The sequence below is a fragment of the Cupressus sempervirens genome, chromosome 1, assembly GCF_028749045.1.
Source record: "Cupressus sempervirens isolate cs-2001-9-10 chromosome 1, ASM2874904v1, whole genome shotgun sequence".
Taxonomy (NCBI): Eukaryota; Viridiplantae; Streptophyta; class Pinopsida; order Cupressales; family Cupressaceae; genus Cupressus; species Cupressus sempervirens.
Genome location: NC_143118.1, coordinates 567,771,966 through 567,796,356, shown reverse-complemented (window position 1 = coordinate 567,796,356; position 24,391 = coordinate 567,771,966).

Here is a 24,391-nt window from a genome sequence, read left to right as displayed (position 1 = left end):
TACTCATCTGCAAGATTTGGGACCTATCCTAGATCGCATGGAAAAGTTTAGTCTTAGGCTCAATCTTAAGAAATATGCATTTGGCATCACATCAGGGAAACTACTGGGATACATTGTGTTTGCAAAAGGAATCAAGGTGGATCCAGAGAAAGTTTAAGCAATTATGGATATGCTACCACCCTATAACATTAGCTAGATGAGAGGTCTACAAGGAAGACTCCAATCTATTCGTAGGTTCATCTCAGAGTTGGTGGATAGATCACAACCTTTTACAAAGACTCTACATAAGGGTGTGAAATTCAACTAGAGTTAGGATTCCAAGCAAATCTTGACACATATAAAATAATATCTTGCTAATCCACCAATCTTGATGCCTCTTATCTATGGGAAGCCTTTGATTTTGTACATCTCAACAACTGAAACATCTCTAGGAATCTTATTAGCTCAAGAGGATAATAATAACAAGGAAAGAGCTATTTACTATTTGAGTCACACACTAATCTCTTATGAGATGAATTGCAACATTATTGAGAAAGCTTGCTTGGTGGTTGTCTTTGCTTTCCAAAAGTTGAGACATTACATGCTTGCTCACACTACATGACTAGTGGCTAGAATTGATCCATTGAAGTACTTCCTCAACAAGATGACTCTAATAGGAAGATTGGCTTAGTGGGTCATGATACTTAGTGTGTTTGACTTTCATTATTTGAATGAAAGGCTATCGAGGGACAAGCAATTATAGATCAGCTAGCAGATGCACCTATGTAGAGTCTTCTCCTGATGAACATCGAATTTCCTGATGAGTTAATTATGACACTCAAACACCAAATGTAGGTGATGTTCTTCGACGAGTCTTTCACACAATAGGGATTTTTGATGCTGGGTTACTCTTCATAATGCCACAAAGAGATTCATTGCCCAAAGCATACAAGATTCTATTTCATTGTACAAACAACATTGTAGAATGCAAGGCTTTGATTAATGGCATGAAGATTGTAGCTGAATGGAGATTGGATCAATTAAATATCTTTGGGGACTCTCAACTCATTATCAACTAGGTTAATGATGTGTATTAGACAAAGGATGATAATTTGATCCCTTACAAATGCATGGTTGATGACATGAAGAAATATTTTGCTCACATCACCTTCGAGAAAATTTGTTGAGCAGATAACAAAATGTCTAATGCTATGGCTACTCTAGCCTCCTTGCTATAGATTCCTGAACATGATCTCCAACATGAGTTTCTAGTGGAAGCATTACTCTACCCTACCTACGATACCCTTGATTCTAGGATGATCTATTCTATTGTAGGACAAGACTCATCTCGCTACGACCACATCTACTCCTATCTCCATGACCAAACCATTCCAGACAGTCTAACCTAGAATGAAAAATATTATCTTATCCATAATGCTTCATGTTATGTCATTATTGCTAATAACTTGTTTAGGAGAGGTCTTGATAGAACACTCCTTAGTTGTCTAGAACCCGAAGAGTCCAAATGCGCATTAATTGATGTTCATGAGGGCATTTACAGATCTCACTCAAATGACTTAACACTAGTTTGCAAACTCATCAGAGTTGGTTACTATTGGCTAAAAATGGAGCAAGAGGAAATCAAGTACATCAAGTCTTGCAAATAGTGCCAACTCAATGGGAATCTGATTCACACTCCAGCTAGGGATTTGATCCCATCTACCACATTATGGGTATTTCAACAATGGGCCTTTGATCTTGTGGGTTAGATTCAACCATCTTCTTCTAATGGACATAAGTTCATTATTATAGCTATAGACTACTTCACAAAGTGGGTAGAGGCAGTACCTCTCACCATAGCAAATGGAAAAATTGTAGCTCTTTTTATCACAAACTACATCATCTGTAGGTATGGTGTACCATCCTCCATTATTACTAATAATGGAGGATAGTTTAAAAATAAAGACCTCAAGGAGCTATGAAAAAGATTCAAAATCACTTAACATTGGTCTTCTATCTACTACACCAAGGGTAATGGCTAGGTAGAGGCATCCAACAAGGTGATCCTCAAGATCCTCCATCACATAGTCAAAAAATCTAGGAGGGACTGGCACCTCTAGATTAATCCAGCTCTATGGTCATACAAAACAAGCATCAAACTCCAATGGGTACAACACCCTTTGCTTTGGTTTATGGAGTGGATGTTGTGCTTCCAATAGAGGTTGAGATTCCTACTTTGAGAATTTCTATGAAGGGCCTCATTTCTGATAAAGATTATAGAATATCTTGGCTTCAAGAGCTAGTGTTACTAGATGAACATCGACAAGTGGTGTGTGATCATCTATGAGCTTATTAGCAGTGATTTTCCAGAAGTTACAATATGATATTTAAGCTATGTGACTTCCAACTATGTGATCTCATCCTAAAAAAAAATCCTAAGAATCAGAAACAATGGGTCCAAAAAGGGAAGTTCAAACCAAACTAACTTGGTCCTTACATAATCACTACAATGTATGGATTTGGTACTTACCAACTTTCTACAACTAAGGGAGAAGTGCTCAAGGAGCTTATCAACACTCTCCACCTGAAGCAGTTCTAGAGCTGATCTAATTTTAGAACCTCTCTGTACATATCTAAATATTTTGAAAAAAATTTAAAAATTGCAAAAAGTCCTATAAAATACTAAAATAACTGAAAAATTCAAAAAATAGAAAAAAATAAAAAAGGGAAAAATAAAAAGAAATTGAAAAAAATAAGAAAAGTGCCATTGATGAAAACCTAGAAACAGGCATCATGGTAGCAAAGAAAAAGGAAAGCTCTACCAAGAAGGTGAAAACTTGGCAAACATACACCTCTTGTTCCCAATGCTCAATCTTATAGGGCATGTTTTGGCTTCCTATATAGTCACTCTCCTGCTTAAGTTTCCTATCTTTTCACTCATGTATCCATGGATTGAATCTTGTCACAACTTGGGGGCATCACCCTTTAGCGTCCTAGAATCTCTTTCACGATAGTCACTAGCATTTTCAGCTACATCTACCTATTGTTGCTAGTGTCACTCTTTGTTAAGATTCTCTTCATAGAATATATTTCATGATAGTCACCAATTCTTATAGCTATGTCTGCCTACTATTGCTAGTGTCACTCTTTGTCGAGATTCTCCTCATAGAATCTCTTTCCTGAAAGTCACTAGTTGTTTCAGTTGTGTTTGCCTACTGTCACTAGTGTCACTCTTTGCCAAGATTCTCCTCGTAGAATCTCTTTCATGATAGTCACCAGTTGTTGCAGCTACATTTTCCTACTATCTCTAGTGTCACTCTTTGTTGAGATTCTCCTCATAGAATCTTTCTCGTGATAGTCATTAGTTGTTCAACTATGTTTGCCTACTGTTGCTTGTGCCACTTTTTGAGATTCCTCTCGTCAAAGATCTCTCTTGCATCAATCACCAGTCATTCTGGCTATGTTTGTCTACTATCATTTCATTCTACTCAGATTCTTCACATTGAAGATTCCTCTTTGACTTTGGTCACTAGTCATTCTCACTGTGTCTGTCTACTATCGTCACCTTATTGAAGATATTTATTTCACCCATGTTCTAGACATTGACACTTAACATCAATCCTATAACAGAAAAAGTCAAAATGATATACTTGTTTGGATATGCTGAGCATTTTATTTGTTTCTTTCGCTTTTGCTTCATCATGACTCCTCGAGCAACTTGATGATGTCATTCTAACTATAGAAGTAATGATTGGGGACATGATCTTTTATTTTCTTTCTATTGATGATTTAGTTCCAATAATCTGAAGCATCCATATAAGGGGGGTGTCCACTATAAGAGCCTCCGTCTCGTATTGTATGGCCAAGTGTACCTTGACTCCTTTTATATGGATACATCAATAATGTTGGTTCTTCTCCTTGCTTGTTGGAGTGAACTCTTCCTACTATAGTAAATACTGATACTCATCCTATTTTGTGAATGTATGGGTCACTGCAAGTATATCTAGCACACTTTTGTCTTAGGTTATGAATGCAAGGGTCATTGCAGACATAATACTTAGCATAAGAAGGATCTCTCATGTGTCTAGTGTGTTCACACACAAGCAACATTCTGGTCATCCTAGCATTTATGGTTTGATGCTTATGTTAACTTGCTATATCAAAAGGGATAAATATTCTGCTCATTCTGGCTTCTAGTGTCTCAAATGCTTATATTTCATCCCGAAAAAACTAAAACAAATTTCATATTCATATTCTCATGATTGCAATATCAGTGAGAATTGTATTACATCTAGGGTTATGCTATATACTCAGTGATGATGATAGTCGAAGCTTGGTAATTAGACCTAGGGTTGCATCTAGTTTTAGGTTGCATCTACCATAGGATGGCCTTTCATACATTGCTTGGTTCAACATATGATTTGATTGACAATCTACTTCCATCTTTTATGATGAGGGATTGCAAATCTCTTCAAAGTATCATGATTCTTCATGGCTACACAAGTGTTCAATTCTTTGGTTCATCCTCTTGTGCTCTTCGATGGAATACCTATCACTATTAAGAAAAAACATGAAACACTACATGAGATGTCAATCCATTTACTTATGCATTTCATCCATATTTCCATAAATTCATTTCACTACATGTACAAATCAAAACAAACATGCATCCATACATCACATCATCAAACATCTCATGTACATCAAATAAAAAAGTAGATAATGAAAATGACATGTACACAAGATACTTAGCTCAAAATATCATATATATATATATATATATATATATATATATATATATATATATATATATATATATTGGTATCAACGAATACATCAGTACAAAGAAATGAGCACTACTTGAGCACTATTGATAAAAAATGATACAAAATGTTGTGGCACACCAATCGATACATAGCTAGGACAAAATCTGAGGCAAAATAATATCATGTCTAATTCTATCTAGTACCCTCTCCTCCTAGAGGAGGAGGAGGAGGAGGAGGAGGTGACAACATGTCTGGCCTATCTGGTCATCGTGCACCCCTGAATCTCAAGCATACTAGGAAAATTTGGGCACCTAATGAGCCTCATTAGACACCACTATAAAGTAAGAAAAAAAATAATTGGCTGTGTGGGCCACCTATAGTCAGACCTCATCTTGCAATAGCTCTATTCTCCACTCAATTTCCTTGACCTACTCTTGTAGTCTAAGAATCTCACAATCTCGCTTTGCTATCTATGTGTCCCATATAGCCACCTGTATCTGGAGCTCTCTTATTCATTGGGAGGCCTATCATATTTTCTCTCTTGCTCTCCTCAAAGCATCCTTAGGTCTAGCAGTAGGTTGATCTTGCATCTCCTCATCTAACATCTTTACCTATTGCTCCACTGGTGCTTGCTCCTTTGTATGCAATCTCTATCACCGATCCTGCTCTACCCCACTGCCACTAGCACCTGGATCTAACCCCATCTATTTGGGGGAATCTATACCTATCTCACTCTATGCCTCACTTGCTCTGTGGGACCCTGTAGTGGCTACTATGCTAGCTGCTAAACTAGACCCTGTATGGGTCCCTACTAAGGTCCTTGTGCCATGGAAGCTACCATCCCTAATGGATCCAAGAACTATGGAAAGGGATCCCTGAAAAAATATGCTTGATAGGAAAGAATCATCCCAACATCTACTATCTCTAGGAGATAGTCCCACTATGTCGCAACTAGGTTGCACACATCTATCATCGATCTCCTAGGGTCTAACCTCACTGATCACCCTCGATCCAGATCTCTAACTACCTGGGCATATGAGCAATGCTCTAGCGAGATGTCCTAGGGTGGCTCATACTATTACCATACCTAAGTAATGGGGAATCTCTCTCTAATATGGGTGTCTCAACCTAATAGTGGCCATGAGGAAAATATCTAGCTAAGCTCCTCAAGAGTGTCATCCCATTCTTCTCTCTCTCTCCAGGGCTGCCATACAATGGATACCAATTCATTGAGATGTGTCCTCTAGTGCTTAGTCTTACTTAGACTTGCTTGGGTAAGCTAGCTCCTATACCTACATATGTATGGCTCCATAGGCTCCTGTGCATCCTCAAAAATGGGTCATGTCACTGACAAGTGCTCCCATGCCTAGATATGTAGAACTTAAACTTTGGCAGCCATGCTCCTCTGCTCATGATAGACTATCTTGTGCATTTCATGATACATATGAGCAAGCATGCATTGTCCCTACCTGAATCTCTTTGGGGCATCTAACATCCACTACAACATTATACCCCAACCACACTCTAGTCCATGCTACCCTCTATCTAGTACTAGGAAACAACTAATGAAAATGGCCAAAAATGAGGCCAACCTATGAATAGGGGCATATGTATGGACAAGCTCATCCCATGTGATGGCTTGCCCTATTGCTAAATCCCTCTAGAAAATGGTTTGCATTTCCTTTGTGCTTGCTCTAGGCACTATGTCCTAAACTACTCATGGCCCATGGAAGGGTATCCACAAAACCCTATAGATGTCATCAAGGGTGATGGTCATCTCTCCCTTAGGTAGGTGAAAGGTGTTTGTCTTTGAATGGAAATGCTCCACCAATGTTGTCAATAGGCTATGATTCACTAGCACTACTAGGATTTGACATAGATACACTAACCCCAATCTATCAATATGTACCATTATGGCATCATCCAAGCTCTGCAAAAAAGCTCCGTAGGGTAGATAATGGGACTTGAATGCAATGTCATCAAAGACAACCTACACACACTAGCAAAAACAACATGCAAATAGTCAATACCCACTAGACAAGTCAAAACAATGACAAAAAAAATGCAAATTTCTAATGAAACGCGATAGGTGAGATGCACCCAAAATCACATGCATCTTGTGTGAGAGGTGGGTATCTCCTAGGTGAGATTCCTCACTGGCACACGTGAAGAAACACCAAGCTAGTGTATCTTCGCGTGAAGATAGATCACGAAGATAGATCGAGTTCACGTGAGGAAGGAAACCCTCATGTGAGAACTGATCAACCTAACTTGAAAACATGCTAACACATACTAAAAACACCTCAAAATGAATGAAAAATCAAATGCAAAGAGGGATTGTCGATTACTCACTAGAGGTCCATAGTCCATTGGCTAGCTATGTCATCAGGAGCACTCAAACTGATATGTATGCACAAGAACTACCATCTTCCTCTTGGAGCTCTCTTCTTCATTGAAGACAAAATGTACAAATGATTTGAAAATGACCCTTTGGGCCCTTATATAGGTTTTGACCCAATTTTTCAAAGTGCTTGGATTTACACAAAAATCACCCCTAGCTAATTTGACCATTCTAAATGATTAGATTTGAAATCTGACACACTTAAGTAGCTAAAAAACGTATTTTAAATTTTTGGGACTGATGCAATTTAACACTTGTGTAGTCCATTTTTCTGATACTTTATGAATCTTGAAATCTTTTCAAATCACATTTCCTTCAAAAATTTCAAAATTTAGTTTGGAAAAAGTCAACTATGGTGAAAAATAGTCAACTTTTTGTCAAACTTGGTCTTCTAGACCTCAAACTCAGGGTGAACTAATTCCAAATTTTCTTTTGGTCATTTTGATCTTTCCTCTACTCTGTTGACTCTCACATTTCTTCTATATCTCTCAATATACTGCTTCATATTATATTTCTAGTGTGTCATCTTTTGATTTCGCTCCCAAGGGGGCAAAGTGATTACATTATTGAATCTAAATTTTAAAATCAATCTAAATCTTCATTGCTTGGGGCATCTTTTTCCCATCTTATGTCCTCATCACTCAAGGCATCTCATAATTAGGGGCATTTTTTTTTCCCTCTATCTCATATCATTTTCCATCTATCTAATCTTTTCATTAGATGATCACATCTTATAGTAGTCTTTATCAGAGTTTGATGGATAGGTATTGGGACAGGCTAAACCTTGGCTCTTGATGGTCAAGCCTCACTCTAAGGATGATTCTACGGCTCATGATTCAATCTTATTATCTTTTATGCTTAGGCATCTAGGTGTTCTATCTGGATCCCTTAAGATTAAGCTCCATTCTGGAGATAATCTTTAAAAGCTTATTCAATCTAGGTATCTAGGTGTTCTATGTGGATCCCTTAAGGTTAAGCTCTATTCTAGAGATAATCTTTAAAAGCTTGTCAATCTAGGTATCTTGGTGTTCTATTTGGATCCCTTAAGGTTAAGCTCCATTTTGGAGATGATCTTTGAATGCTTGTCAATTTAGGTATCTAGCTATTAGATCCCTTAAGGTTAAACTCCATTCTAGAGATGATCTCTAAAAGCTTATCAATTGGTCTCTGTGTCATTAATTTAAGAACCAATCTTATCAATCTAGGTATCTAGGTGTTCTATCTGGATTCCCTAAGGTTAAGCTCCATTCTAGATATAATCTTTAAAAGCTTATCAATTGGTTTCTGTGCCATCAAATTGCAGAATCAATCTTTTTCCTTGATCTGTGCATCATGCTTTTTGATTTTCTTTGAATCGAACATGTTGCTCACACATTCATTCAAAGAGGGACAAAATGTAATAACCTAAAATTGGCACATTGTCATGTTAACTAATTATGGTCTATTTTGATTAATTCTAAATTCCTATTTTAATGGGCAATTCTTATTCTAATAATCTCTACTTGACCTAAGTATCGAATGCAAAAAACATTGATCTACATTAATCAGGCTACTTATTTAATTCCTAAAGTATTGACTCGAATTAGTCACATTAAACCTATTGATTAAGATTTAATTTAATTTGAAGTGTTTATACTTTAATTAAATTAAATTATATCCTAAGGCTAATATACTAAGGAATTAAAAATTTTAAATTTAATAATTATGCTCACTTTAATTAATTGAATGAGGTTATTCAATTAAATGAAAAAGGATTTTATGAGGTCACATCTCACCTTATTAAATTAAATAATCCCTTCAAAATCTTCTCTTTAGTTTGAAAATGGGAACTCTGAGTGAACTATCTTTTGAATTGGAATTAATTTAGTTAACTTGTTCTCACACTCATGAAAAGCTCAGTTAACTACTCATCACACTTAGATCTAAAATAGTTAACTTCACTTGCATAAGGAAGTTTCTATTTCAACCGAATCTTCTCTTTGATCTTAACCATCCTTCCAAATTGATATTGACCATTGATCAATTCTTAGATCCTATTTGAGGGACTCCCAATCCCTCATTAGAGAGGTTCAAATTTGAATTATATTGAATTGCTATTAAAATAGCTACTCATTTAAGTTCTAGCTTTTACACTTGATCTAGTATTTGATATCATTCTAGATTAAGAATGAATACATTTAGCTTAATAACTTCTATTTATTATATTAATACTTTCACCTCATATAGATTAATTTTATAATCATACTCTACTTAAAGTCCTTCATTCTAGAAAGGTCTAGTTGCTTGCTCCTCATTCTAAGAGCATATAGGAATAATCCTTCTAGTAAGAAGGCAACAAGTTGCATTGTCCAGCCTCTTGGATAAACAAGTCCATGTTTATTCTAGGATGATTCTACATCTAATAACCATTTTGAAGTGTGTGTGAGGTTCAGAGGCCTACAATCTACACATACAACTTGTTAAATGTTTGACAACTTATGGACAAAGGTTATACCAATTACAATTTTTTAACAACACATGCATCATCAAGAACAAAGAAGGAAAACTACTTGGTACTGGCACAAGAACTAGAGGTAATTTATTTTAGTTAAACACCACTAAAGTAACATTTTTAGTAGCTAAAGTTGACAACATTTGGTTATGGCATACAAGATTTTGTGACATAAACTTTGATAACATTGTGAAAGCTAGTAATACACTTGCCTGAGAGATTTACCTAAGATCATTAAGCCCACTAACATTATTTGTAAATAATCTATCTTGTCTAAGTAGAAGAAAGATTCATTTCCTCAAAAGTAGTTTGGCACTACACAAAAGCTAGAATTGATTCATACAAATTTGAGTGGTCTTGCAAGAACAAGAGGATTCTATGGAGAAAGGTATTTAATGAATTTTGTTGATGATTTTACTAGAATGATGTGGGTAGCTTTTCTCAACAAAAATCATAGGCATTTGAGAAATTCAAGATATTCAAGAACAAAGTAGAGAATGAATTTGGAGTTAAAATAAAGAGCTTAAGATCTAATAGAGGAGGAGAATTCAATTCTAGAGAATTCGATATCTAGTATGAAGAGCATGGAATTAGGAGACAAATATCTTCACCCCATACACCTGAGTAGAATGAGATTTTTGAAAAAAGAAATAGATCAATTACTGAAGCAGAAAGAGCTATGTTATTTGAAAATGATCAATATAGTAGTATACACTCTAAACAGAGTACAGATCATAAATTAAAGGTATGGAGAAAACACCTTATGCGTTATGGTTTGGTCACTCACCTTCAGTCAAATATTTCAGAATATTTGGAAGCAACTGCCACATCAAAAGAGATGACGCTATCAGTAAGTTTGGTCCAAGGAGCGATGAAGATATGTTTCTTGGCTATTCATTAAAAAGTAAAGCTTGCAGATGTTTCAACTATAGAACAAAAACTATAGTAGAGTGCACAAATGTGAGAATAGATGAAAATTTTGGCACCAAAGAAAAAGTGATGGATTATAACTTTGATGGAGATGATTATTCTGGGATGGCCAACAGATGTAATGAATTATTACTCAAGACTAACAATGACTTGTAGAATAATGTGCAAACTGAAGAAGTAAGAGAAGAACATAGTGCAATACCTAAAATAAGAGTTGAAGAAACAACTCCTAACCCAAATAAGAATGTGATAAGAAATCATCCTACTGATCAAAGAATAGGAAGTAAAGAAAAAGGAGTAATGACAAGAAGCAAAATCAATGAAGAACTATGCCTAATATCTCAAGTAGAACCAAAAAGCACAGATGAAGCAATCAAGGATGATAACTGGATGAAAGAAATGGAAGAATAAATTCAATAGATAATAAAGAATAACACATGGGAACTAGTCCCTAGACCTAAGGACAAAAATGTGATTGGCACAAAATGGGTATTCAAAAATGAAATGAATGAACAAGGAGAAATAATAAGAAAGAAAGCAATACTAGTATGCAAAGGCTATTCTCAACAAGAAGGAGTTGAATAGGAGGAAACATATGCACTTGTGGCAAGAATGGAAGTAGTTAGATTTTTCTTAGCATATGCAACAAATAAAAAATTCAAGGTATATCAGATGGATGTTAAATTAGGATTCTTGAATGGAGAACTTGAAGAAGAAGGTTATATTAAGTAGCCAAAAGGTTTTTCTTTGATAGAAGAGAAGGATATGGTTTGCAGATTAAAGAAAACCCTATATGGATTGAAGCAAGCACCTAAAACCTAGTATGCAAGGTTAGATAAATACTTAGATAACAACTTATACTTGGAAGAGGTAGAAAAATGGTTTGTTGATAATCATTGTATTTGTTGATGATATCATTTTTGGAGGAAATGATGAAGCCAATAACAAATTCTCAGAAGATATGAAGAATGAATTTGAGACGAGCATGATAGGAGAAATGAAAATTTTCCTAGGATTACAAATTGTACAAAACAAAGAAGTAATCTTTATTTCTTAGACCAAGTATTTAAAAGATTCTCTAAAAGTATTTGGATTAGAAAATTGTAAACCTATTGGAACTCCTATGGTAGCTAGTCACAAGTTATCAAACAAGGATGAGACACTTATTGTTGAACAAAAGAAGTACATATCTATGATTGGAGGGTTACAATATCTAACTCATAGTAGACCTGATATAGAAAATGTTGTTGGAATTGTGGCAATATTTTAGGTTGATCCTAAAGAATATCACTATGCAATAGTAAAAAGGATATTCAAATATCTAAAAGGGACATTTGATTATGGCATTTGGTATGACAAAAGTAATGATTTTACTCTTTACACTTATGTTGATGTTGATTGTGCTAGAGATATGGATGATAGAAAATGAACCAGTGGAGGAGCATTCTTTCTTGGTGGAAGATTGATTTCTTGGGTTAGCAAGAAACAAGATTGCACTTCACAAAGTACTATAGAGGCAAAATATGTTGCAGTAGAAAACAACTGTAATCAAGTTATATGGATGAAGCATATGATGAAGGATATTGGAATTACATTCAAAGAACCTGTTATTATTTACTATAATAATACAAGCATAGTTAACACGTGTAAGAATCTCATTTTACATTCTAAGACTAAGCACATATCTATAAATTATCATGTGTTGAAAGAGAAAGTTATAGAGAAAGAAATTAGACTGGAGTATATTAACACTAAGGAACAAATTGTAGACATTTTCACAAAGGCCTTATCAAAGGATATGTTTGAGTACCTAAGAGATATGCTTGGGGTTATTACCTTGCCTATTTTAGAATAAAAGATGCAAAAGTGCACTAGTCCAAGGAATAGAGTGGTGTTGATAGACTAGATTGAATGCTAATGCTTCCTCAATGGGTGAGCATCTGTGATGAACAACGTCAACCAAGGACTCTTGGTAATTGGTAATTGGTATTCAATAGTGTCTTTAGACACTTTAGTTCTTTATGGACTTACATACAAAGTTGTAAAGCAATAAACTGACATGTGGTTGTGCTAATAAATTATTGGATGTTCAAGAAAATTGAACCATTTGTGTATCGTCTTTGACATTGATGTCAATGGGGGAGAAGCATGGCATGAAAAACATTATACTATGTAGGAAAAAGTATTGCAAGTGAAGAAAGATTTGATTGATGAAGAGGATTTGATGACTTGTTGGTATTCTTGGAACTAGATGTTTTTCATCTATGTTGCCATCAATACCAAATTGGGAGATTGTTAGCATGAATGTTGATGCTATGGGGAAGCATTGTAGAATATTGTTATGATGTATTTATAATTGTGTTTGTCATTGATGACAACGTAGTAATAAGTTTGTAAAATATTGATAGAGCAATAGACTATGATTTCTATATTGAGAATAGTATATTAGTTATCTAATGATGCACAGTTACCAACACATACTACATTGTGTATTTGTTACATGGGCAAGTGCATAGAACTTGAATTGACAATGCATGAAAGATATGATTGATTTATAGAGAACTGTATAGAAATAGAGTATCAGGAAAGCATATCCTATTGCATGATTGCTACATCTTATTAAAATTGCAATGAAGGGTTGTGTAGTGAACTAGAAATAGTTTACTAACCATTGATGATGTTAGAGAGTGTGCATATATGAAAGTTACACATGTCAAATTTTGTGTATAACTGTGAGTTGATAGCATTAATTAAATGTTTATTTTATTTAATTACTGTATGATAATGGAGTGTGAAGCTGACTCAAGGATTTATTATTGAGTGTAGTATAAAGGAAAGATGTTTTTCAGGTTTTAGCAAATGAAAACAAGTGAAGACTTGAAAATTACTAAGCAGTAGAGTAGAGTGAATTACTAATGCATGTAAGTAACCTTAAGAGTTATTGTTACTGAGTTCAAAGTTCCAAATCTGATTGCATGATCTCAAGGTGAATAAGTTTGACGTGTTGGATAGAGGAAGATGTAAAAGACTATTACATATTTATTATTTTGAAAGAAATAGTACTGATGTCAATTGGATAGTGGGTTCATTGATTTGATCCTAGAGCTATTTGGACAGTGGGTTCAGCTACCTTCCACATCTTCTAACAGGGTTGGAATCTCCTAACAGGGATTCAAAGTCTCTAACAAGAACTCTTGTACTAAATATTGTAATAGACTCCTAACAAGGTCCATCCTCTAACAAGGAATATTCATATTAGTACGTCAGTTTGTGGGCATCATTCTCACTAGGGTTTTCCCTTTGATCAAGGGTTTCCCTAGTCAATATATTTGGTGTAATTGTGTATAAGCATCTCTTTATGGTTGTTGTTTATATTCATTGATTAGTCAAGATTATTTAAGCAGATAAATGTTTTAATTTTTATATAATTGATTCATTCCCCCTCTCAGTTATATTGGTAACTACTATTTCTAACATGAGCATCAACTTGTTTGATGTAGGGTACTCCTCTTGTTACTTAGATAGCCTTTGATAGAGGTATCACCCCTAGTTCACCTCTTAGATACTCATGAGCATCCTTAGATAATGTTTTTGTGAAGATATCAGTAATTTTTTCCTTTGTGTTGACATATTCCATCTTCACCTCTTTATTTTGAACTATCTCATGTAATGATACTTGATTTTAATGTGCTTAGTCTTTATGTGCATTATAGGATTCTTTTGATATATTGATAGCATTTGTATTATCATAGTAAAGTATCATTGGTTCTATGATCTCTTCCTTCATACCTTTTGAGTAGTTGTTTGATCTATACAATATTTGTACAATTTATAGTAGCAACAACATATTTAGACTCAACAGTAGATTGTAAAGTACAATTTTGTTTCTTGCTAATCCATTTAAATATTCTCTTGCCTAAGAAAAATGTTCCTCCACTAGAGCTCTTTCTATAATCAATGTTTCCAACCCAATCAACATCAATGTAGGCTCTCAATTCAATTTTTTCATTCTTCTTATAGTATAGATGAAACTCTTCTACTCCTTTCAGATATCTCATTATTCTCTTTAAAACTATTAAATGATTCTGTTGGATTGTGGTGACTGATCAGGAAAGTACTGACATATTATGGCCGACATATGGTCGACATGTTATAACCCTAAAGCGGTTTAATACTTGTATAAAAGGGGCTTAGGGTTGGGTATTTTTCATGTGTGGTGATACGAAATTGGTTCTTGCGGCGGTATTGAGCTGTAAGGGATTACGGATTGTAATCAGGTTGTAATCAATGAATTGTAATAAGATCAGACTTGCGGTTTGGTGGACGTAGCCCAGGGATTGGGTGAACCATGTTAAATCTCGGTGCCTTGTGTTCATTTCTGTGTGTTCTATTATTTTCTATTATTGGTTATATTTGCATGTAGTTTTTATTTCTGTCTGTGGTTTATCCTAACAGATTCTCCCTAATATTATTAGAGAATCTTGCAACTATCCCTATAGATAATTCAATATCAAGTTTTCTATGTACTACATATTGCAATTTACCAATTATAGACCTGTACAATTGATTCACCTCAGCTAAATCATCATTCTTTGACAACTTGTGTCCTATCACCATAGGTGTACTTACTGGTTTGGAATCCTCCAATCCAAAAATTTTCAATATTTCTTTGGAATACTTTTATTGAGTGATGTATATACCTTATTTCATCTCATATACTTGCAAACCCATAAAATTTGATCTCTCCAAAAATAGACATCTCAAATTCTTTCTTCATCTAATTTGAAAAATCCTTACGTAAAGCATCTTGACCTCCAAATGTGATATCATCAACAAATATTTCAGATAACAAAATACCTTTTCCTTTCTCTATCTTCATGTACTGATTGTTTTTATCATTAGTCCTTTCAAATCCAATCTTCACAAGATAATTATGAAGTCTCTCATACCATGCTCTTGGTGCTCATTTCAAACCATATTGAGCTTTGTGTAGTCTACATACCATGTTCTTATTGTTAATATCCATAAAACCTTCTAGCTATTCCATATAAACTTCTTCCTCTAATATGCCATTCAGAAATGCATATTTAACATCTATTTGATAAACTTTGAAACCTTTGTATGTAGAATAAGCAAGTAGAGTACTTACTCCTGCCAATCTGTGAACAAGGACGAATATCTCTCCATAGTCAATTCCTTCTTCTTATGCATATCCCTTGCAAACTATTCTTGCTTTGTTCCTTATGACTTCACCATTTTCATGTAGCTTGTTTCTAAATACCCACTTGGTACCAATCAAATTTTGGTCTTCTTGTCTATGAACTAGACTCCATGTTTTGTTCTTCTCTATTTGTTCAATCTCTTCTTCCATGCGTTTACTCTAGTCATCATCTTCTAAAGAATCTCTCACTGATTTGGGTTCCTTCATGCTCAAAAAACATGTATAATTTCTCAATCTGTATCTTGTCATTGGTCTAGCATCTTTATCTCTAGTGATTTGAGTACTAGGATGATGTCTTTTGACATACTTAGACAATCTTTGTTTAGCTCTTGTTTCTTCATTTTTTCTTTCAACTTTAGAATTACTTTGTATATTTTTTTAGGTATCTCAACATCTCTTTCATGTACACTAATCTCAAAATTAGATTGTGCATCCACTTCATTCTGTAACTTGGCATTTGAATGTAGCCTAGTTCCTAAATGCAACTTTACATTCAGAGGTTGTGACTCGGTAGTCATTGAAACTTGCTATTGATTTGTAGCTTGATTTACAACATTTTCTTCAGCAGGCATACCTTCATAAAAGTACACAAATGATTTGTATTCATCTAGTTCTTTCATAAGTTCAACCTCATACACTTTTATAAATTCATCAAAGTTCACATTTCCACTTTCCAAAATTTTGTTAGTGTTAGTATTCAAACACTTATAAGATTTACTTCTTGTGAAATATCTTAGGAATATACCTTCTTCACTTTTTACATTAAGTTTACCATTCCTCAAATCTTTAAGAATGTAATATATTCTTCCAAACACCTTACAATATTTTACATTGGGTGAGTATCCATACCATGCATCATCAAATTTTACAAGAAGATAAGAAACATCCTCTATATCAAGATAGAATAGATTACTTCTAGTTTGATCACCCTTTCTAAGAAATTTCCCATTTGTGTCATATATCTTAGCAATCTTGTTTTCAAACTCAACCTTACATCCAAAATTATTTAGTTGTGACACACTCAACAAATTATAGTTAAGTTCTTCAACATAGTAAGCATTGTCAAATAAAATCTTATCTTTGAGTTTGATAGAACCTTTTCCATTTATCAAAGATGGTGCATGATTACCAAATCTTACACTATCTCTATCATAAAAATTCATTGTAATGAATTTACTTTTGTCTCTAGTCATGTGATGTAAACATCCACTATTAATGATCCATCTATCATTCTTGTTCACACAAGTCACAAGTATAGTTGCCTCATCTTCATCAGATTCGTCCTTTATTGTAACATACACCACTTCATCATTATGTTCATCAGAATCATCCTTTGTTTCCTCTCTAGCAATGTAGAAAGACTTTTTTCCTTTCTCTTTGTAATCCTTGTTGTCTTCATCTCTTCTACTCTTGTACTTGTCATTACCTATGTAATTCTTCTTCTCTAGACATCTAACAACAATATGACCAACCTCATTGCAATTGACACAAATGATGGGCAATTTACCTTTGAACTTTCCTTTACCTTTGTGGAATCTTCTTGCAAGTAGTGCTTTGAGTTGTTCAACATCCTCCTCACCTATATCACTATCACTAGATACATACTTATTCTTTTTCTTTTTCTTCTTCTCATAAGGTTCATTCAATGACACCTTAGCTTTGAAAGAAGATTCAATATTTTAAGGTTTGTAATTGTCAAAGTTAGATAGCTCCAAAGTAGTGAGTCTACCTACCAGACCTTCAAGTGATAGTTTATTCTCTAATATACATCTCAGTTCTTGAATTGTAGAAAATCTAATAGCATATACAGGCAATAATGTCCTTTAAACTTTGCTTAGTATGATATCATCATTTATATTACCAGTAGCTCCTCTTATTGCATTAACAACTTCTTTTATCCTTTCAACATAGTGAGCAATATTCTCACCTTCTTCCATTCTGATATCATCAAACTTACCTTTGGGACTTTCATCTTTGGCTCTTAGAACATTTGCATCACCTGCATAGATAGTGGTTATCGAATCCCACATTTTCTTTGCATTGTTAAAACCTTTGATATCATCAATTTTGGCATAACTCAAAGAAGAGGTAATCTCCAACACTGCTTGGTTGTGTTCTTTCTTATTCTTCATATCCTCAGTAGTAGGGGCACCAACATGATCAACATACTCCATAGAAATGGTAGATTGTGCATGATCTCTATGTCCTCCAAGGTGTAGCTTCATCAAACTTTTTCATGTAGGAAAGTTATCTCTATTAAGTTTGGGTACTTCTCTTTTTGACATCTTGATCTTTGTGCTTCTAGTACCTTCAAACTAGTCCTCTTAAGAATATGGCTCTAATACTAATTGTTAAAATGCTTTAGAATAACTACAGGGGGATGAATCAATTCCCCAAGGTCCATATATAAAAATAAAACTTTTCATAGCTTAGTGAACCCATAAAACATTATTCATCATGCATGCATCTATAAGATTATACAATCACTTAAAAATTGTAGGTTACTCTCAAATCAACTTGTAGAAATGTAAAGCATGAAACACAATAGATTCATCAATACACTTGCCACAATGATTTATGTGGAAACCCAATTTGGAAAAAATCACTAGTAACATGCTACTCTTTTCACTCTTCTCAAGTGATGCTTTGTGAAAGGCCAACCCTGTTAAAGTTTATGACACACACTATTAAATGTGACCCTATTAAAGGATTTTAATCACCCTATTAGGAGTGAGCCTTGTTAGAGGACTTTAGACCATTCACTTAGAATGTCACCTATTTAAAGGATTTGGAAATGACTATTAGGTTAACCTTAATACAAATAATGTACCCTAAACTGATACAATTGTTAGAGAGTAACTGTAAGGCTTTGATCTGATACAACTTACAACTTCATTTTCATATTAGAGGTCTCTATTCAATCCTTAATTCTACTTGGCCTTCATACTTTGTAGCTATGTTAGCTTGTTCACCATTCAAGCATTCATTTCCTTAAGCCTTCTTGCATAACATGTCATTATAGACTCTTCTCTTATGTCACTTGATGAAGCAAAACCCTTAACTCCTTGTCTTTCTTAGGTTCTCGCATATGACAACCTTGCTTCATGACCAGCCATTCCTATAAATAGGAAATTAAGATATTTTTCCACTCATTCTCCATTGTCCAATTTAGGTTTCAGATGGATTAGGTAGGACACAATGTATCTACTTGATATTTGATATCTCTTCTAGAAACTTCTCCTAGAATCCACTTCGAATTTGCCTAAAAATGATTTACCTTAAAGTTTGTGTCATTGGCTAATCAACCTTATCTTCCACCTGATTCACATAATCCAAGAAAATAAACTTGTCATCTCAAATTCATCGAATTCATGATCTTTTAAATAATGCAGTAGCTCAAAATTATCAAGCTTCTGATGCTTGACATGTATTATGTTGCTTAGCATCCACTGTGAAATTACTCAGCACAGACTTAAAGTTTATTGGTGCTTGGAATTAACTAAACTTTACTCAGTGTCCACTATTCTTCTTGGCATACACTAGAATGAACTTTTACTTGGCTCCAACTGATTTTCTACTTGGTTTGCACTGTCTTTTCTCGACACCTACTATCCACTCGGTCAAGCTTGTTAGACAAACTTTGTGTAACTTTTTCTTCCAAATTTTCTTAGTATAACCAGCCTTTGTAACCTTAAGTAGATTATCAATACATCATGTCATCACCATCTTAACTCATTCTTGTACTTCATTACATAATCATAACTCAACCTTTTCTCTATGTGCTATTGTTACATCTTTTGATCAAATCCTCTGCATCAATCAAATAAGTATAGTACTTAAATCTTATAAGAAGTTGTCTTACCCGAAAAATAGTTGGTTTCACATTAGTGACAAAACAACGATTGAAACACATAGTCTTCTTCAATAATCTCCCTCTTTCAACATAGTTTCAACAATCTCCCTCAACAATGATCTTTTCAATCTAATATCAATAGTATGTTGGTAAGTCATCCATTTTGTATTGCTTTTTAGTATATTAAAAATTCCAATAATACTTTAAACTCACAACTAGTTAAAAAAAACTATTTAATAAAATTAATGTACTTATACATGATTAATGATCAAAATGCTACTGCATTTGGGGCTGAATTATGATGATAGGCCATTGCAATTACAATGACCACCCATCATATGAGCAAGAGTACCATGAATTGGCTCTTGTCAGACAAGTGTTAGACTTTTGTTGAGACAAATTTTGATGATTTCTCAATAATTTAATCTTCTTAACACAACCCAATGTGATCAACATCAATATCTAAAATGTTGATGCAAAAATATGACACAATTGAATCTAGAATATGCATCTCTCTGATACAATATTAATTTTATTATCGTTGGGTCAGTGCAAGAAGTTGGGTCTCACTTTTGGCCAAAAAGTGGAAGTGTTTTTCCTGTTTTTGAAATTTTTTGTCAATTGATGTCAAAATTTGAGGTATTTAGAGATTAAATATTAAAAAACTATAGAAATTAAATTTTTAGTGTTCGGAATCTAGTTTTTGAAAATGTAATTTATTTGTGCACCCATATGATAGATTTTTTTTTCTATGGATCTTTAAAAATCACTTTTTCAAAATGCCTGTTTCAGGACCATACCACGCTCATGTACGAACACCATAATTTGACACAAATAAATGAATTTTTGCAAATCCTTTTAAAGGGAGTTACCTAATACACCTAAGATTGATGACAATATTTTTCCTTAATTTTTTATTGAATAATTTTTTTAAAATTAATTATCAATTGGCCAAATTGGCTATAAAGGTAAATTTTAAAACCTCTCGTGTACGGACCACATAATTTGATCAAAATCTCACTTTTTTCATTTTTTTTTTAACATCAAAAGAATTGTATGTAGATTGATGACATATAAATTAATTTAAGAAAAATTATAAAATAAAAAAGTTATCAAAGTTTTAGTGAATGTCACTTTTTAATGTTTAGGAGATAGTTTTGATTAATAAATAATGGAAAAATAGAGAATAAACTAATAACACTATAAAATTTACATTTTTGAAATCAGAATAGTAAGACCTATAATGGGTTTTTGTCTCGTCAAAAAATTCAATAGGAATGGCAATAAAAAAATTACGACAATACTAGAAATTGTCGATTAAATGCCTTAGAAAAAAAAAGGATCACAAAGGCATGGCTTGGTGGGACCAAGCCTATGCCATGCCTTTCCCCATGGTAAAACCCCATGCAAAAGTCAGGAGCCATACCAAATTCCTGCTCATGTCTCACGAATCGGGCACTCGATTTGTAATTCAAAAGTCGAGTGCTCGATTGCTTTGAACCGTTGTATCCAATTTCTTAAAAATTAGGCACTCAATTCTTTTAAAAATTGGGTACCCGATTTATAAATGGGTACCTGATTTTTAAAGAATTGGGTGCTTGATTTTTAAGAAATCGGGTACCCATTTCTAATGTACTTGTTGGGCCCCAAAAGCTGCCCCACCGACCCAATTTCAATGATTGAAATGATTGAACAACAATTTTGACCTGCAACACCGAATTTCATCATGCTTATTCTATTTTCTTGTCCTCTTGTACAATTTGTAGGCTACTGATTCAAATTTAAAATTCGTGCAAACATGGGATCAAAACAATGAAGAAAGAAGAAAGCAAGAGTTCTGACAGATGAGGAGATTGCAGCAAATAAAGAGAATGAAGTACAATGTCAACAAGAGAGAAGACAGAGAATTAGAGACTTGAACAATGTTTCAAAGGAGAAAGACATTGAGGATACCACGATGGATGAAGATGTCAAAGAAGAGAACCCAATACAAGAAAATTTAGGTGCACATTATAATCATGTGTTCAATATAGGTGTGTCTCCAAACCCGCGAATTTTCTCTCTTGATGAAATTGTGATTTTTTAGAAGCAAGTTACGATTTAAATGATTTAGATTTTCTTCATGAGAAGCAATTGTCAAGCAATCATGAACAAAGCACTCCAATTGAAATGACTGCCCCGAAAGAAATACCAAGAAAATTTAAAAATGATATTCAAATCCCAAATAACAGTGAAAATAGTAAAGTGTTTGAAAATAAAAATTGCATGAATATAGACATAGAAACACCAACTACTGAACAAACATGTCAAGATGATAGTAAAGTGTCTGAACATAATTTTTATATTCCTAATGATGTGTTAGATAATCTTGAGGGATTGGTTTCATGGAGACAAATTAGGACACATGCTAATAGATTGTATAGGCATTTGTTTTATAATAAGAAATTTGGGTTTCAATGTTAGCTAATGTTGCAACTAATTAAAATATCTAAAATGCAAAAAGTAATGAGAAGGTTGGGAATGTATGCAAAACCCAAGAATAAAAATGAGTCTTTAAAACAAGTTGTATCCACTATTGCTAGTGCTTTTGATGTTATTGAAAAGAGAAGTCGATCTAAAGATAAGAATGCAGCACGACAAGAAATAACAATAGCTTTAGTTAACAAATCAACATCTGACAAAATATTGATTACCAACATAAGTGGATATCTTAATGTGAATTGTAAGACTTTAGAAAGAGTTGTAAAGAGAAGGGTTAACTTTGAATGTGATCTAGCAAATATTTTATGGACTTCTAGTGGTAGACTCCTGAGATGTGATATGAAACTTACTAGTGAAATCAAAAGTTTGATTAAAAATTTTTGGTATGATAATACAAGAGTATCACCTAATTCAAGAGATGTTCTTAAATTGAGAATTGGGTCAAAAATACATGATCCACATCCTAAACACCTTTTGGACATGACTCAAATTGAATTGTTAAAAAAATTTGTAGATGCTAAGGTATTAAATATTACCATTAGTCAGAGATCTTTTGAAAAGTGTAAACCATTGTATGTAAGGATTAACAAGGAAAGAATCACATGTTGTTGTAAAATTCATATTCAATTTCGTTACCATTATGATGTATTTTAATCTATATATGGTACCATGCATAGTAAAGAAATGTTGCAAGAATGTGGTATGAAAATACCACCTCAAACTATAAAAGATTTCATATCAGGTTTTTTTTGTAAGCCACCTAATGATCAATACTTTCTTTTCAATGCATGTCTTTCTAGTACATGTGATATGTGCGGCAATATTTTTTTGTTTAATGAATGTTTGCATGAAAATGCTTTGACTACTTTTGGACAACAATTAGTTGAGGTAAAAAGATTCAAAACTATTGAATATCCATTGAAGGATGGGAAGATTGGAAGAAGGTGTGATCTAGTTACAGATAAAGTTAGTTGTCATGCATTTATGGATGAGTTTAAGAGTGTGATCATACCAAAATATGTTAAACACTCTCAATATTCTAGATGGCTTGATGGACAATTTTGCATATGTAAGAATACATTTCCAATTGGTACTATACTTTCTCTTGTTGAATTTGCAGAGAACTACATGCTTGCACTGCAAGAAGAGGTACAACCACAATATTACAATTCAGTGCAAGTAACAATTTATGTTCATATAGTTTATAGGCATGCACCTGATAGTACAGAGGAGGATCGAAAAATATTGAGAGAGTAACATTTTTATTTAAGTGATAATAAACTCCATTCATCTGAGTTTGTCCAATATTGTTTCGAGGTCTTTTATGATAATTTAAAAGAGAGAAAAATTCAAATGACACAACATTGGATATGGTCAGATAATTGTACAGGACAATTCAGAATGCTAGAATGTTGTATTGGTTGAGTAGGACACATAAGAAAACTAACATCCAACATGTGTGGAGTTTTTTTGAGGCTGGACATGGTAAAGGAGAACATGATGGTGCTGGTGCATGTGTGAAGAGAGCCCTTAGTAGAGAGCAATTAAAATTTGAGGAAAAAGATAAATTCAAAAATGCACATGAGATTGTCGAATGGTGTAACAAATATTTATACACGGGATCAAGTCAAAAATCTACAATCAAACGTTTCTTCTACCTAGTTGAAGAAAATAATATCCCTTCAAGATATGATTGTGATACAATTAGTGGTTCAGCTAAATGGCATTCATTTAGGAGTTTAGATTCTAACACTTGGACTATATGGATTAGGGAGCTTGCTTGTTTTTGTCAATTTTGTCTTGTATGTGAATGGGAAGAATGTGAGAATACAGAATGGGTTGAAGATTGGAAAAAAAGATCATTAGCACCTACTGACACACATTTTGAAGATGATATAGTAAATGAAGGCCAGAATGTTACTTTTGCATCAGGAGACTATGATTGTATTTCAGACCTCATAGAACCCAGTATGCACAATTTAATTAGATTTTTTTGCGATCTCATGCTTCAATTTATATAATTTGCATATGTACACTCATGTGATTAAAGTGTTTCTATACTTTATCTTATCTTGTAGGATATGTTTATTCTATTATTGCACCTAGTGATAATGATGAATAGACTGAGTATTGGCTAGCTAGATGTGTGGAACCTAAGAAAAAATTGACATGTCATCTAGTAGACGATGATGGTTGTGAGTATCCAATCGGGTCTGTCTTTGTAGCTAGCAGCTGGCTATGTAGATACCTAACAAGAAGAAATGTTTTG